Source organism: Lynx canadensis, chromosome B3, assembly GCF_007474595.2.
Source record: "Lynx canadensis isolate LIC74 chromosome B3, mLynCan4.pri.v2, whole genome shotgun sequence".
NCBI classification, from domain to species: Eukaryota; Metazoa; Chordata; class Mammalia; order Carnivora; family Felidae; genus Lynx; species Lynx canadensis.
Genome location: NC_044308.2, coordinates 19,994,539 through 20,010,297, shown reverse-complemented (window position 1 = coordinate 20,010,297; position 15,759 = coordinate 19,994,539). Strand labels below are relative to the sequence as shown.

Genomic DNA, 15,759 nt, shown 5'->3' with positions numbered 1-15,759 from the left:
ATGGAGCCTGCTTGGGACTCTCTCTCCTCTGCCCCTCCCTGACTCATGCTTGTTCTCTGTCTCAAAATAAATAAATAAACATTTTTTTTTTAAAAAAAAGAAGGTGAAGGGAATACACTGGCAGATCATTAAACAAAATAAGTGGCACTTTTGGCCTTGCTGAGAGAACTCATGATGAGACGAATGTAAGAAAATGAATATATTTATGCATAAAGTCTGTTTCAGACATAGGATATTCAGCCTCAGATTCAGAAACAAAAGAAACGTTTGCTAAAATAAAGTTGTTCTGTCCATTTCAATGGTTTCTAATGCAGCTAAGATGGCCATGTGGTTGCACCCAAAAAACGAGGTAAAGTTTGACCAAAATGTAAAAATACTGCTTCCACCATGAATAAGAGTTTGTGGGGAAATTTCTCACTGGGAGCTAGAGATGTGGAGGGCTTAGGCCTCATCTGTACCATCATAACCCAGGAAAAAATAAAACTTAAAAAGTGGGATACATATGGGTCTGAGCCATATCCCAGAGGACTTTCGAACACATAAAGATGGGATTTATCCAGTTACCCAAGTCACAAGATTATGAATATGTACTTGGGATCATTTATAAATTCTCTGGATGGTGAAGACTTCTCTAGCAGAAAAGCTACTACAAGCACTGAAATAACTACACAAATTGTTAGACAGTAATGTTCCCACCTGGGGGATACCATCCCTACTCCCTAGGTACTGGGACAGTCATAAAGGAACTTGGTAAGGTGTTCTCGTTTAATCAAAAATCTTATTGCTCCTACTCACCACAGTTTCCGAGAAAAGTAGAGGTAAAATGCAACTATCAAAAACTTTATATTGGGGTGGCAGTAGGAGGAGGTGTACAATGGTAGCTTTTTGTGGCACTTTGGCTTTTTTAGAACCGAGGGAATCTGGAAGGGAGCTGCCACTCCTAGACCTCTTCCCTCTGAGTTTGTGACTCTGAGGTCCAAGATGGACAGTGTGCAAGATGGACAGGTCCAAGATGCACAGGAGGCTCCCAGAGCATTGGCAGGGCAGTGGCCCAATTAATGGCCCAGAAACGCTACTGATTGGCCATCATTTCCAGGAATCTGGAAGTGGCCAAAGCCACTGGCCCTGGTGACCTTGGTGGAGATCTTTTGGTATTTAGCTATGATGCTGCCAAAAAACATGAGGTTCAAAATACATTTGAAGAGATGGAGAAAAACTTAGATTGAGTTTATTTCTTGGTAAATGCAGCTAGAATGAACAGGGATAGCCTTTTAGCAAGAACAAAGCCTGAAGATATGACATCTCAGCTCATACTAATCTCTTGGGTTCCATGCTGACTTGTAAAGCTTGTAAATCATGAAGACTATGATTCAACAACCAAGAAGGCCTCTTGTTAATATAGCACATATTTGGTTTAAAAGGCAACTCTGGCCAGTCTGTGCATAGCACTGGTAAAGGAGGATTAGTTGGATTTTCACATATTCTTACTAAAGGTAACAAGAAAGAAAATTAGAGTGAGTATTGTTGCACCAGGATTTGTTCACACAGATATGATGAAGTACTTGAACATTTAAAGAAAAATATCTCTGTTGGGAGGTTTGGAAAACCTATTGGTGTGCACACGGTGTTGTGGGGTTTTTTGTTTTGTTTTGTTTTTTGTTTTGGGGGGGGGGTTTGGAATCACCATATATGGAGCCTGGCTGTCTTAGTTGGTTGAGCATCTGACTCTTGATCTCAGGGTTGTGAGTTAGAATGGCCATATATACAAATTCTGGTAGTGGATAGGGATTACAAGTCATGGTATAATTTACAGTTTATTAAGTTACAATAATGATTAGAATCAAAGGCATACTTGGTTTGGCTCGTGATTTGGCAGTCATACCTACATGGATGATATTTGCTAATCAAACCTATTGATGCTTAAAAAAACAAAAATGGGGGTGCCTGGGTGGCTCAGTCAGTTAAGCATCTGACTTCAACTCAGGTTGTGATCTCATAGTTTTTGAGCTCAATCCCCGCATCAGGCTCTGTGCTGATGGTGCAGAGCCTGCTTGGGATTCTCTCTCTTTCCCTCTCTCTTTGCCCCTCCTCTGCTCTCTCTCTCTCTCAAAATAAATAAATAAACTTAAAACAAAGAATTGATGCTACAAATGTCTATTTCCATTTTTATATGACTATTTCTAAAAAGAACAATATGTGACCAATTTTGTTTTCTAAAGGGTATGTACCTTATTGTCTGTAGCAATTTTAGTATACATACATTTTGTAAGTAATTATAAACAAGTATTAATTTATATATTTTCTCTCAAAATGATATAGTCTAGTTGTCTTGAGTTGTTTCATTGTATCAGGAAGTTCACTGTAACTTCTCAAGAAGTTAACCTTGTGGACCATTGCCAAAATAAAAGTGTTTACAGGGCATTGGTTGGTTGCCAATACTTTAGCAATCCTGCTAAAGTTAAATATTGTATTCCTTTTCCGTATGCCTTGGAAGATCAATTATACAGGTTGGAAAAAAAAAAGTATCAGTATCAGTTAGACACAGATACTAATTTACAGTCTGGTTTCTTTGAGTTGCATTACTCCAGATTGAGCAGCTGGGCAAAATATCCTACAAATAGAAGTGTGGTACAATTGACCCCTATAAAAATTTTCAATGATGATGAGGATTAACTTTTAAGGTTTTAATATCTGGTACAATAAAGAGCTGCATAGATCTCATCAACTTAGGAAATAGAAATATTTATTTATTTTTAATCCACAAAACACTCAGTAAAACAAACTACTTAAAAACAGTACAAGAAATAATGACATTTTTAAAATTAAGGGTATTTTTATTAATAAATATAATAATGATTCCTAACCTAAAATTTTAGAAAGATAATAGCTAATTGCTTATGATCAGTCATAGATGATAATGTAAATAATGAATGAATTATTGAATAAATTAAATATCTTTACAAGGAACAGTTAAAGCATTAGTCTTAAGAGAAAATATTTGTCTGAGAATAAAGATAAAGACACAAACTGAATGTCAGGCAACACCTATTTTGCATTGAACTCTTTTGTGGGGAATAGTGTGATATTTAAATGTTGGGGCACCTGGGTGGCTCAGTCGGTTGAGCAACCCACTTCGGCTCAGGTCATGATCTCACGGTTTGTGGGTTCGAGCCCCGCGTTGGGCTCTGTGCTGACAGCTCAGAGCCTGGAGCCTGCTTCAGAATCTGTGTCTCCCTCTCTCTCTGCCCCTCCCCCACTCATGCTCTGTCTCTCTCTCTCTCTCTCTCTCTCTGTCAAAAGTAAATAAACATTTTAAAAAAAAGTTTAAAAAAATAAATAAATGTCATTTGATTCGTGTTGATTTTTCTTATTTATCATTTTTAAATGTTTTTTCTCAAATTTTTATTTAAATTCTAGTTGCTTAACATATAGTGTAATATTGGTTTCAGGAGTAGAATTTAGTGATTGATCACTTACATATAACATCCAATGCTCAACACAACAAGTGCCCTCCTTAATATCCATCACCCATCTAGCCCATCCCCCAGCACCTCCCCTCCATCAACCCTCAGTTTGTTCTCTATAGTTAAGAATCTCTTATAGTTTGCCAGCATCTCTTTTTGTTCCTTTCCCCTATTTTATCTGCTTTGTTTCTTAAATTCCATATATGAGTGAAATCATATGATATTTATCTGACTGACTTATTTTGTGTCACATAATACACTCTAGCTCCATCTACAACATTGCAAATGGCAAGATTTCATTCTTTTTTATGGCTGATTAATATTCCATTGTATATACATACATACCACATCTTTCTTTTTCCATTCACCAATTGATGGACATTTGTGCTCTTTCCATAATTTGGCTGTGGATGATAATGCTGCTATAAACATTGGGGTGTATGTGCCCCCTCGAATTGGTATTTTATATCCTTTGGATAAGTACCTAGCAGTGCAATTGCTGAGTCGCAGGGTAGTTGTATTCTTCACTTTTTGAGAAATCTCCATTCCATTTTCCACAGTGGCTGCACCAGTTTGCATTCCCACCAGCAGTGCAAAAAGTTCCTCTTTCTCCACATCCTCACCAATATCTGTTGTTGCCTGAGTTGTTCATTTTAGCCATTTTGACAGGTATCAGGTGGTATCATAGTTTTGATTTGTATTTCCCTGATGATGAGTGATGTTGAGCATCTTTTCATGTATCTGTTGGCCATCTGGATTTCATCTTTGGAAAAAGTGTCTTTTTATGTCTTCTGCCCATTTCTTCACTGGATTATTTGGCTTTGGGTTTTGAATTTGGTAAGTTCTTTACAGATTTTGGATACTAACCCTTTATCAGATATGTCATTTGCAAATATCTTCTCCCATTACATAGGCTGCCGTTTAAATTTGTTGATTGTTTCCTTTGTTGTGCAGATTTTTATCTTCATAAAGTCCCAGTAGTTCATTTTTGCTTTTGTTCCCCTTGCCTCCAGAGACATGTCTAGTAAGAAGTTGCTACTTCCAAGGTTAAAGAGGTTGCTGCCTGTGTTCTCCTCTAAGATTTTGATGGTTTAATTGTTTTAAACATTTACTGCATTTTTATAGATTTATTAGAGCTGAACATTATTTTATTTAAACAGATTTAATTTATTTTATTTAAAATTTTTTTTACTGTTTATTTATTTTTGAGACAGAGAGAGCACGAGCCAGGGAGATGCAGGGAAAGAGACACAGAATCCACAGCAGGCTTCAAGCTCTGAGCTGTCAGCACAGAGCCTGACACAGGGCTCGAACCCACAAACTGTGAGATCATGACCTGAGCCAAAGTCAGACACTTACCTGACTGAGCCACTCAGGTACCCCTATTTAAACAAATTTGATTTTATAATGCGAGTCAATGCAAAAATATGAATAGTATATAATAAATATAATGTAATAAAAATAATAAAAATAAAAAATAAGTCAAATCTAAGCTCTAAATTAAGGGGAAAAAACTGAAATTGGTCAAGTTCTCTGAAACTCTTGAACATCCCTGGCTGAGAATTTTACCCCTAGTGGCCATCAGGTCAGCTCATTCTGAAACTCATAGACTATAAACTTCTGGGACAATAACTAGAAGACCATGCACCTGTAAGTCTTAGCACACATTGCTGATTTGACCTTGCATCATACAGATCTAGCTAAGTGCTGTCAAAATGAAATTCAATAGTTACTCTTATCTTCCATGGGTGCAAGCTGGATTTTCAAAAATTTCACCTTTAGAACCTCTTCACTGCTTCAACCTAGGTACTAAGTATTCTGGAAAAGACACCAATTGGAAATCTTCTCTGGTACAATGCTGGAAAGGATCCTATGAAGGCGTCTTAACAACAGATACTGTCATAAAACTACAAAGAGTTTATTCTGGATCCATGTGTCTATCTCCTATGCAAAAGGAGGTCATAGAAATTGATTTGATAGTAGAGGACAACTGGGAATATTGTCTCAAACTCAGCCTTAAATTTACATCCTGATGAAGTAAACTACTTTATGGCTGACAGTAGCTACCCAAGTACTTTGAACCAAACTGATGAATACTTGAAGTAGACAGCTTCTACCCAAGATCACCATAACAAGACTAGATACCCAAAACCACTATTTTTCTCCCCTTCCTTCCTTCTTTTTAAACTCTTTTTCTTTATGCTTTCCACTTCTGTGTCTAATCCTTATAGATACTGATTTATTTTTGTGAGTTAACCTTGTTGATAATATACTATGAATTATTTTATGCTTTTTAATCTCTTTAAGACATGTTCCCAAAAAGATCTTATGCTCATCATCATGATGATAACATTAAAACAGCTGGGAGTTCCTGTAAGAATATCATACTCTGCCTGCCTCAAGTATTTGTTAATGGGTTGCACAATAAGGAAATTTCATTTTATCTACATTTCTTTCTACCTTTGTTTCCCTCATCATTCCCCTGTGAACAATTTTGACCCTTAAATCTTTCAGGTTGCTGAAGGTGGAAGGTCTTCTTTTCTGTAACTTCTTCCTACTGAATAGGGGCATAGAGATGTCCCTGCCTATGGGTCAACATTGGTCACTTGGGGAAATTATATATATTATATATATTTTATATATATATATATAAATATATAACATATATAAAATATATATTAACATATGTTATATGTATGAGTTTTTTATATATATATATATATATATATATATATATATATATATTACAGAAGGCAGAGGAAGCCAATCCAGGAAACTTGAAGCCTGAACTTTCTTGATGAAGTGATGCTAGATAACAGAAATGCTTTAGATTATACAATAGGATGATAAGGCAATATTTGCTTGCTGGCTAAACTTCCTGTTAAAACTGGATAAATGAGAGTTCCTTACATAAAACTCAAGAAAAAGCCAACTGGTTATCCAAAATCTGACAAAATGTACCATAGGATCTTTTCACATGGCCTGAATTTGGCAAAGGGAAGAGTGCTTTGTAAATATTAGTTATGCATTTTCTACCTCTGTTTCTAATCAGTAGGGTTGTCAAATTATATATAAACAGGTTCTAAAATGCTGTAGCATACTTACATCTCATCAAACATCATGATCCTGAATCAAAAAGATTCTAAAGCAATTCTAATAAATACAACTTCTGAGAGATTGGTACCTATGATAGAGTGCAATGGCCCCAATTCTTCATGCTTCTCTGTGTCCTTAGCTTCTTCCATATGTCCTCTTTGAAGCATGGGACCATAGGAAAAACATAAAGCTGAGAATGTAACAGGAACAAGGGAAAAACTCTGTCATCACAGCCCCAATCTATGCATAAGGTAAAACCAGAGAATTTTGAAGCCCGAGGTGTACTGAGAGTAACCACAGAAACAAGATAAACCAAACCAGGCTACTGCTTATATTGACTGAATTTCCCACCCTAAATGCCTAGTAGAAGAAGATGTTCCCATTCCTATTTCAGTGCAAATACCATTTACTTCAGCCTTTACTGAGCAATACACCATGTCTGGATTTCAACCAGAAATTACAAGACAAAAAGTCAAGAAAGAGCAAACTCCTTTCAAGAGACAGTGCAATGAACAAAGGCAGATTTAGATATGACTGGATGTTGTTAAGTATCAGATAGGAAATTTTAAATGACTACAATTAATATGTTAAAGATTTATGGAAAAGTTGACAATATGCAAAAAAGATGAGGAATTTCAGCAAAGAAGTAAAAACTGTAAGGAAGAATCAAATAGGAATTGAGAATAAAGCAAACATGGTTAAAACAAATGATGAATGCCTGAATAGACTCATGAAGACTTGACACCAGGGGCATCTGGGTGGCTAGTTGGTTAAGTGACCAATTCTTAATTTCAGCTCAGGTCATGATTTCACAGTTAGTGAGACTGACCCCTATGTCAGGCTCTGCATTATCAGAATAGTCTGCTATCAGCACAGAGTCTGCTTGGGATTCTCTCTCCCCCCTGCTTGCACTCTCTCTCTTTCTCACTCTCTCAAAATAAACAAATAAACTTTCAAAAAAAAAGACTTGACACCATGGAAGAAAGGATCAATCAACTGGAAAAGAGGTTAACAGAAATTACCCAAATCAAAACACAAACAGGAAAAAAAAAAAAGAGGACAATCCAAAAGCTGTGAGACAATATCAAACAGTCTAACACTATATAATATGAATCTCAGAAGGAGACGAGAGTGAGAAAGGGACATAAAAAATATTTGAAGAGAGAATGGCTGAGATTTTTATAGAAATAATGAAAGAAATAAACCACAGATGCAAGAAGCTTGTTGAATACTAAGCAAGACAAATACTGCCTTTCCTCAAAACCATCCATCTAAACACATCATATTCAAAGAGTCAAATACAAGAAGAAAGAGAGAGAGAGAGAGAGAGAGAGAGAGAGAGAGAATATCTTAGAGGCCAGAGGGGGAAAAATACACAAGATAAAGGGAAAATAGGTAAGAATTACAGTAGATTCTCCTCAGAAACTATACAGGCCAAGAGACAATGGAACATTTTTAAAGTGCAGAAAGAACAGAACTCTCATGTCTGAATGCTATATATACCCAATGAAAATATCTTACAAAATTAAGGAGAAATGTAAGCTTTTTCAGACAAACAAAAATTGAGGGAATTCATTACTGTCAAATTATATATAAACAGGTTCTAAAATGCTGTAGCATACTTACATCTCATCAAACATCATGATCCTGAATCAAAAAGATGTAGCGGATCTACATTATAAGAAATGTTAAAGGAAGTTTTTAAGGTAGAAGAATTCTGATAGCAGACAGAAACTTAGATCAGTACAAAAAATGAAAAGATGCCCAACATTATTTGCCACTAGAGAAAACAAAACAAAACCACAATGAGATACCACCGCACACCTATTAGAATGGCTGAAATTCTAAGAATCGGACAATAACAATTGCTGGTGAGGATGAAGTGCAACTTACCCTTACACATTGTTGGTGGGAAAGCAAAACGGGGCAGACACTTTGGGAAAGAGCTTGTCAGTTTCCTATAAAGGTAAACATATACTTACTATATGACCCAATAATCCTACTCCTAGGTATTACCCAAATGAAATGAAAACTTACCTTTATTTGTATACAAGTGATTAAAGCCGTTTTATTCATAATCACCAAACACTGGAAATCTCCTGTTTGGTCATCAACTGGGGAAAGGTCATAACCACATTGTGGTACATCAGTATAATGGAACACAACCCAGCTATAAAAAGGAACAAACTACTGGGGTGCCTGGGTGGCTTAGTCCGTTAAATATCTGACTCTTGATCTCAGCTCAGGTTTTGATCTCAGGGTCGTGAGCTCATGCCCCACATTTGGCTCTGTGCTGGGCATGGAACCTACTTTAAAAAAAAAAAGGACTGAATTACTGATAAACACAACAACAGGGATGAATCTCAGATGCCTTATGTTGTATGCAAGAAGTCAGATTCAAAAGACATATGACATTGTGGCACCTGGGTGGCTCAGTCGGTTAAGCGGCCGACTTTGGCTCAGGTCATGATCTCAAGGTTTGTGGGTTGGAGCCCCGCATCAGGCTGTGTGCTGACAGCTCGTTGGAGTCTGTAGCCTGCTTCGGATTCTGTGTCTCTCTCTCTCTCTCTGCCCCTCCCCGACTCATGCTCTGTCTCTCGAAAATGAATAAATGCTAAAAAAATTTTTTTAAGACATATGACATGCTAAAATAGGCAAAATTATAGGGAAATAAAATAAATCATGGGTTTCCAATGACTGAGAATTAGGAAAGGGGGTAATTTTTATGGGTGAGGAGATCTTTGTGCATCTTGATTGTGTGGGTGGTGGTAGCAGTGGTTACACAACTATGTGTGATTGTCACATCTCAGAGAACTGTATACTAATAAGAAAGAATTGTCCTGTGTATACATCACACCTCATTAAATATAAAACAAATAAATAAAACAAAAAAATCTATTTGATACAATACTCAAAACTGATCTGAACCTAATATGGATAGGAAGGCTTGATAATTTTCTTATCCTTTGAGTTCAACTTTTTATCCCTGGGTAAGGCAGGGCCACTAGAAAGTACTTGTGAAAGAACAACTTTACAATCATTGCAACATTTACCTGGCATTTATCAAATCTGAATGCTGTTCTAACCAGCCCAAGCTGATAAATGACTTTGATAAATAAGCTAATAATTAAATTTTAAGCAGTGCACTAGCAAAGCTGATAAACAACCAAGAGTCTGAATGACTTCTGTTAGGGTCACCCAACCTAATTCTTGGGCTACAGAACAAGATGGGCTTCACACAAAGATGTACATCCATAGGGACTCCTCCCGGCCAATCCTCAGTACAAGCTGCAATCCATAATTGGCAAAACCATAATGAACCTCTCTTTTCTAGCATGTAAAATCCCTGATTTTTCCCCTTGGGGAACCAGTCAGTGAAATCCATAAATGCAGCACTCACATTTTAATAACAAAGTAGCCCTTCTTTCTTTAATAGCATAGCTGGATAACCGCTACCCCAATCAGGAAATAGAACATAACTAGCACCCCAGAAGGGATGCTTTTGTTCAAACACTGTCCTGTTTCTCCTCCCTGAAAGTAACAACTATCATATGTCTAACACCATGGATTAGTTTTGCCTTTTTTGGGACTTCACAGAAATAGAATCATACTGAATCATATGGATAATTTTATTACTGGTTTCTTTCCCTCCACATTATGGCTGCAGGAATCCGCGTTGCTGTGTAAGTAGTTGTTTTTTATTGCTATATGATATTCCACTGCATGAATATATCACACTATAATTATCTATGTGCTACTGTGGGACATTTAGGTTGTTTCTGGTTTGAGGTATTATAAACCATGCTGTAAGGAGCATTCTATTATATGCCTTTTAGATATATACCTTTTGAAGTATAGAATGTATTCCTAATTTAAAATTAAATTACATTTTGAAGTAATGAACAAATTCAATCAGTATTTCTTCAGATTTCTTGTTGACAAATTGTGCAAATACACACTTGCATGTAAAAGTTTTTAATGTTTGTTTATTTCTGTCTTTTGCCATTAGAATCCAGTTATTCAAATTATCCTGGGTGTGCCTAGGTGGCTCAGTCAGGCATCTGACTTCGGCTGAGGTCATGATCTCCTGACAGTCAGGTCCATGAGTTTGAGTCCTGCATCGGGCTCTGTGCTGACACTGTGGAGCCTGGAGCCTGCTTTGGATTCTGCATCTCACCCTCTCTCTGCCCCTTCCCCACTCACACTCTGTCTCTCTCAAAAAATAAACATTAAAATAAATAAATAAATAAATAAATAAACAAACCTATTCTGAAACATTAATAATATTTAGATGGATTAAGAATGTGGTCATGATGGGGGGACTCGGTGGCTCAGTTAAACATCCAACTCTTGATATTGGCTCAGATCATGATCTCACAGTTCACGAGACAGAGCCCTGTGTTGGGCTCTGCACTGACAGTGAGGAACCTGTTTGGGATTCTCTCCCTCTCCCTCTCTTTCTGCCCCACCCCCACTTATGCTCACATGCTATCTCTCTCTCTCAAATAAACAAATAAACATTAAAAAAAAGAGTATGGTAGGTCATAAAGGCAGCATTTTCTTTTTTCACTGATTTGTAAAGAATTCCATTTTTTAATGTAAATTGCAAACAAAGCCAAAAGTGTTCTTTAGTGTTTTAATTGAAAAAGGAAATTAAAATTCCATTCAGAAGAATGCAGAGAATTATATCCTTTGAGAAGAAGAAAGGTTATATAATAGAATTCAGACACCCTCCCTGTGTTTTAATTTAGCTGACCTAATTTGTCTCTGAGATTTTACTTTAAAACCTGACTATAAACAACCTAATATTAGGCTGAATATTACAATTCAGTAGAACTTTTAATGAGCTATACACATGTACACAAATTTACAAGACTCCATGGCTGTAATACACAGAAGTCATAAAACCATTAATGGCTTACAGTCTCCATTTCACTGTTAATGGATACTCTCAGCACCATTGTTAAACTAGTGTAAAAAGTATTTGAATACAAATGTGAGCAATGACACATTCGTTAACCTTTAAAACATGGATGTTTTTTCTGTGTCCACATCTACTTAAGAGATCAGAATACTATTTACCTAAAGAAAATATAGATGCCTGATTGCTCACAAAGATCCCCTACTCTGGTTACTTGGGAATATGGAGCCTCCAGAGAGAAGAACCAGTAGATAGGTCAAAAAGACAACTGAGTCATAGTTTTGGTTTTCCTGCTTATTGTGTGTATTTTTTAAAAAGTCAAATTTGTGAGGCAGCTGGGTGGCTCGGTTGAGTGTTGGATTCTTGATTTTGCCTCAAGTCATGATCCCAGGGTTGTGGGATCAAGCCCCAGATTGGACTTCATGCTGAGTGTGGAGCCTACTTAGGATTCTCTCTCTCTCTCTCTCTCTCTCTCTCTCTCTTTCTCTCTCTCTCTCCCCCTCCCTCCTCCTAAAATAAAAAGGAAAAGAAAACTAAATTAAAAACTAAATAAAAATCAGATTTGTGAGGATGTATCCTGAAATAAAAACAATTTTTTTAATAGGGTAACACATGTCCCAGCATAGTGATATTCATGGGCCATCCTCTTCATGGCACTGCCTGGGCTTTGTGACACTTGTGACAGGGCCACTTTTACTGGCTTAGGCTCTGCTGCCTGGCCTGGAAGGGGGGAGTTTTGCTTCCCTTCATGGGGGTGGGTACTCCACCCAGACCTTCCAGCACATGTCTCTCTGTCCGCCCCTGCTGCCCACTCCATCCACAAGATTGACCCTCTCGTAGATCCATAATTGCCTCGACCCCTGCCCAGCTCAGTGGAGTTCTTAACCCCCATGGGCACTGGGTCTGAGTCCTAATACTCTGAGCCTCAGCCTCTCCATCTGTCACACACATGTTCAGTGTGCTTCACAGGGATACGGGGAGAATGAGAGGGAGTCATTTCTAAGAATCATTTTTAGTAACAGCACTGGATACAGGGGGTAGCCTTACATTTTGCCAATCAGCGCCTATTGACTTAAAAATATTTTAAAATCTAAAGAATTCTTACATGTGAATTCTTTTACACTATAAAATTTAAGGGCCATATTGTCTTGAAGCTGTGGTGACAGCCTGTGACTAGAACTAAGGACAACTGTGTTAATGTACACGTGGTCATTCTGCATCTCAAAGGTGGGGAGTATTCCTTGGTTTGGGGGCTGCAGCTGTGATGCCAAACTTTACCTCCTTTTTTCATCTGCCAAAGCCTGCTTGATGACTTCTCAGTCTCTTTGAACTTCCCCACACCAAAGTGGAGAACCCACAGCTGCTTTGTCCCAGCAGGTCTGGGCAGCGCTCCAGGTTGTTTTTCAAACCTGCCATACTTTTCTCTAGTAGGAAGAGATTCTTTTTCTTCTAACTCCCATGGGGCTTTCTCACTTCCCCGTCTCCCTTTGTGCCATTGGATTCCATGGTCTATCTCATCAAGAACAGCTGAGACTGAAGCTGTTGGCAAACCCCCTTTCCCCCTTTTCCCAACATACAACATACACATACAACTTTTCCCAACAATTTCCCAGCATCCCTTGCAGCTAGATGAGGCCATGCTGCCTCCACTTCTGTCTGACCCACAGTACTTGGTGTTCCTTCCCCGTGCTCAGGCTGGGTGCTGTCAGTGTCCCACTGACCTGACCCCACACTGGGCTGTGAAATCTAGTTTGTAGTGTTAACTCACTAAAACGCAGGCATTTTGATGGTTATCACAGTTGGGCTACACTAACAAATTGCTCAACCAATCTTGGGGTCTTCTTGCCAACATTTGGAACTCCCTTGTGCCTTTATCCTTTTATACTTACCTGGGTAAACCTGAGCTAAATGGACCAGCATCTACCTGTCTTTATATACCAGCACTGTGGGGCACTGCCAGAGAGAAATCTCACCTTCAGCAGGGATGCCGCATGCCCCACAAACCTAAGGTGCCCCCAAGTCAGCTCCCTCTACCACCCTCTGCTGTGACTATTTCAAGTCTTTGGTTTCCTGAAGCCCTTGATTCTCATTCTCCCTTCCTACTTCAAAGAAAAAGTTTCAGCCATTGGTTTGGGAACTTGCTCTGAGCCCCCCCCACATCTGCGCCCACCCTTCCATCTTCTCCTTGTCCTGCCAGTGAGTCACACCCCAGCCCTTCCCTGGGCACTGGATCCCAGCCTCTGACCTCCATAGGGACACTGCCTTACCTCATGCCCTTTCTCTCCTGCGTCTTCCACTCTCTTAGAGCCTGTTTTTGTGCTCTGGACTCGGTATGATGAATTCTCTATAAGCAGAGCCTAGTTCAATAGTAAACACACACAAAGCAGCCTTAATACCTCAAACACCGCTTACAGAGCAGCTGCTGAGTACTTTCAATCTAGCCCAAATGCAAATATTGCTCAACTATCCTGGTCTCCTTCTCTCTCTCTCTCTCTCTCTCTCTCTCTCTTAACTGTTGTGCTCCCCCTAGATGAAAAGGTTCTCTCTAAAAGGGGTGGCACAGATCATTCTCTGTGGGGGGCACACAACATGGGTTGCTACCACTTGCTTTCCTGCTGGGGGTAATGGAGACCCTCCAGGGAACACTTACACCCCTCCGACTCCCTCCTCATGGGAGGAAACTGGATTGCGCTATAAAAAGCTGCCATTAAAGGCGTAGAGTCTGTAGGGAACTGCGCTGACAGGCCGCGGGAGCGCCGGCTGAGCATAGTCTGTCTCCCTGAGCAGCACAGGCCCGACCCGCAGCCATTCCTGGCACAGGCGCCCTCCGTTCTTCTAACAGGATGGGTAAGCGTATCTGTTCCGAACGTCTAAATGTTCAAGCGATGACCCATCTGCATTTTGCAAAGCCTAGGCGTGTGCATTTAAGAAACGCCGGGAACGTGTTTCAATCCTCTTTAGAGAGAAAACAGAAGCTGTTTATACACTTGGATGTCTAATCGGCATTTCAAACGTAACGCGTCGAACCCGAAATTGTCTTTCTCCTTTCTCTCCAGCCGGCTCCATCTCCCCCAGGGTGTCAGCGGTGCAGGCCAAAAATCCAGCCTGACTGGCCTCTGGTTCTCGCTCACCCGACATCCCACCCATCGCGATATTGTTGGCTTGACTTTCCAGCTACGCCCGCCCGCACTACTTCTGCCCCCTCCGGCCCCGACTATGGCCCCAAGAGCCACCATTTTTCCTCCGGTGGCCATCTTGTTTCCACTCGTTGCTTCTGCTCGCCACAGGAAAGCTAGGCGGTTTGCATCATGAAACTCTGATTGCACTGTCCCTGCTGAAAACGGCCCTCTAGCCCTTCTAGAATCAGATCTGAAGTCCTCTGAGTGCCGAGCCTAGCGGGTGGCCAGGTGTTCCCCCCAGTCTGCTGCCGGGCGAGCTCTGTCCCCAGCCTCCTTGCTGCTTCCCCTCCCCCCAGTTTTTTTGCACGATCGTTAATATAATAACGTGGTGTGAATGGAAGGTGTAAAACACGATGGTTTCAAGTGCACAGTGAGAATGGTGGCCACATTAAGGTTGGTCGTGATCACCTTATGTTCCTTGCTGCTTCTTGAGCCTGTCAGGCAAACTCCTGTCTCAGAACTTTTGCACTGGCTGTGCCCTCCGCAGGGAAAATCTCTTCCCTGGGAAGTAAGCCAGTAGAGTGGCCCTTGCTTGATGTCAGTATTAGTTGGCTAGGGCTGCAGGAAACACAAACTGGGTGATTTAAAGCTGGGTGACTGTGAGGGAACTAGATTCCCTCAAGGTTCTGGAGCCGGAAGTCCAAAATCAAGGGGTCAAACCAGGCCAAGATCTCTCTCAAGGCTCAAGGCAAGAATCTGTTCTACATTTTCCCTTAGCTTCCGGCGTCCCCAACAGAATACTGGCTTGTAGATGAGTCACCGAATCTCTGCTTCCATTGTCACCTGGAGTTTACCCTTTACATCGGTGTACCTTCTCCTCTTCTTATAAGGACACCAGTCATGTTGGATTAGGGGACCCCCTCCCCCAATCAGTATGACCTCAGCTACATCTACAAAGACCCTATTTCCAAATAAAGTCAGATTCACAGGTACTAGTGGTTAGGATTTCAACACATCTTTTTAAGGGACACAAGGTAACTTGTAACTACATCCTGTCTACGTAGAATACTGATTTGCTCTATCATCTCTGCCTGCTTTTTTTTCCCTATGGCATTTTCCACTGTCTAAAAATAATGTATTTGGCTGTCCCAAAGGACAA

At 39.7% G+C, this 15,759-nt stretch overlaps 1 pseudogene; it reads left to right on the top strand.

Moving 5' to 3' along the window:
* Nucleotides 1–319: 319 nt before the first annotated feature.
* LOC115516970 lies at nt 320–14,793 on the top strand (annotated as a pseudogene).
* Nucleotides 14,794–15,759: the final 966 nt, after the last annotated feature.